The sequence below is a fragment of the Centruroides sculpturatus genome, unplaced genomic scaffold (genome assembly GCF_000671375.1).
Source record: "Centruroides sculpturatus isolate CEXI.00-Female unplaced genomic scaffold, Cexi_2.0 scaffold300, whole genome shotgun sequence".
NCBI lineage: Eukaryota > Metazoa > Arthropoda > Arachnida > Scorpiones > Buthidae > Centruroides > Centruroides sculpturatus.
The window spans coordinates 459,411-461,988 of NW_019384507.1; the positions used below are offsets into that span (position 1 = coordinate 459,411).

General features: G+C 29.7%; 1 non-coding gene across 1 annotated transcript; it reads right to left on the minus strand.

Moving 5' to 3' along the window:
• Positions 1-520: 520 nt before the first annotated feature.
• Positions 521-592, minus strand: Trnah-gug. The gene has a single exon. It is a non-coding gene; the product is annotated as a tRNA-His (tRNA).
• Between the last annotated feature and the right edge of the window lie 1,986 nt (positions 593-2,578).

A 2,578-nucleotide genomic window follows, 5' to 3' on the forward strand; every position in this document is an offset into this window, starting at 1 on the left:
AGCGAATTTTTCGCAAAAAGAATAATCTATCAGGAAGCACGCGAGCGCCATTCGATGACAATCTCCACGACGAAAACAAGCTTAAGCAATGGCGTTGTCGAACGGTGCAGACTCGGTAAGTAGTCCTACAATTTTTTGTTTATAGCATAGTTTATATGGATTATTCCCAAAAAATTATACGTATTTTGGAAATGTTGAGTCGAATTAGTCTAGAATCGATTAATTCTATGGAAGAAACCTTTCAAACAGCCGTAGTCCGTAAACTGCATACGTGCCGGGCTGTGATTGGCTGGACTCATAAAACTCGGAACGTAACTACCTTGTTATGGGTGGGGTCGACTATATTTCATTACTCAATACGTACAGTAAATTTCTCCGATTTCACCTCCGATTCATCTATCTAACTGCTTTCAGGGGAAAAGTTTTGAATTGAAATAAACAAAAACAGTTTTTATTTGTTGGTTCCTACGAAATATTACCATTTAAATGAATAAATCATTAGTAATAATTAAAAAAAAAGTGCCGTGACCAGGATTCGAACCTGGGTTATTGCGGCCACAACGCAATGTCCTAACCACTAGACGATCACGGCAACTCCGACACGTCTCTAAGTTCTTCTTATTCCCTATAAACATCGGAAGTTACTAAAGTGTAACAAATTAAATGTAAAAATACAGAAAGTAGTTCGTTCAGTTAGTGTACATTATACGTAATGTAACCTATATTGTTCTTGCATAATATATAACCAATTTATGATGTAGAAGGATACAAATATTTGTTACAGTATGTTAATTGAATTTAATTATACACATTTTTATCTACAGGAACAATTACTTTCATTAAAATTACTTCTTTATTATAATAAAAAAAATTATAATTATTATATTAATTAAATTTATTCTTTACTTAAAATTCTTTTCGGCCATAGTATAGCTGAAAAAACGAAAAGGCAGTCATTATTTATTTACTTTCACTGTTCCAGAATACAGTACAATTTTTGACGACTGACCTTTCTTTGAAGGCTACTAAAAGTACACTATAAATGCATTTATAATATTGTAATGCTTTTTCTTCTTTACAATTACAAAATGTTTCTAAAATGAAACAAAAAGTAGCGCAGTTACCAACGATAGTAATATAAAATAGGACTTATTGATTCGAAACATAAAGAACGCATAAGGTAATAGATAATGTTACAGTCATTGTAACGAAGTTCATTAATCTTCATATCTAGAATTGAGATTCCAATTTTTTATCAATCAATTCCGTAGGAAGAGAACAACTAAAAAGACTAAAATCTCTATAATTGGTCCCATTCAGCCATGTATGCAGGTAAAAAAGGCTACAGTGTAAATTATAAAAATAGACTGGAAGATAAATTAACAAAATTGATATTTAATAAAATATCAATAATTTCTTCGAAAAAGATGATTGTGCGATTGGAAAATTGATAAAGAGTATGCAGCAGTGAAAAATCTATGTAGGAATAATCAATTCTTTGAGTGAATAGTTAAACTAAACTAAAATACAGACAAAAAGGCATGGGTATACTAATACTTTGATCTGATTGTTCCTCAAATTTAAGTGTCGTGGACTGGAATGTGAAAAGCCTCAAAGATCTCCAATAAAATTGTTTGAAAATTTATAAATGTAAGATCCAACGCCATAGATGTTTATAAAACGATTATTATTTATTTGATGTGTTTAAAGCCTGTTGTCCTATTCAATTGTTGTACTTCTTAAATCTCACAACTTGACAAATTTAGGACTTAGCATACAAGATATGTATTTAGAAAAGCATGGCAAAATCACTTTGAATTGTCGTTTTTGTATGCATTTCGGATCTAAATTCCGCTTCAGCTTTTGACAATTCTTTAAAAACTGGTTTTGGGAAGAAGTCACAATTATAGATTTTATGTCAAAAAATATAACCAAAAAAGTATGTAGCATATTCCAGAGTTTAAACACTTCTTAAAATTTATACTTAAAATAAATGTTAAATTGTGTTTAATACGTTAAAAATATACGTTTCTATCGAAATCTCGGCATCCATTTTCTCATGAAAACAGTATTTATCTCATATTCTACTTGTTATAAAGTAAAATGAACATTCAGACAAACAGGACTGCTGCTTGAATTTGAGTTTTACCCTTTTTCTATGTTCTGCGTGGAGGAAGAGTTCATGTCGGGAGTCGCAGAAACATTTTAAGCTTTAAACTGAGTAAACAGAATTATTTTCTATACTACTTCTATATATGCGGAAAAATCCGAAACTTTTTTAGGATTTTTCAACGTCTCCCCCTAGTCCAAAAATGTAAAAATTAAAAAAATGCTCCCTAAACATTTCCATACTATCGTCTTTGTTATATGTAACATTATATCATCATACTTTTCCTCTGTTATATCTAAATCCAGGAAAGTAAAAATGTCTTAATTACAATACTTAAAATTATTTGCACTATTTAGAAATTCTTATTTTAATGCAAATTAAAATTATTAATGTATAACATTTGAATTATGATTATTTATTTATATACAGAGAAAAAGTTTCCAACTAAAAAAATCTAATAATGTGTTG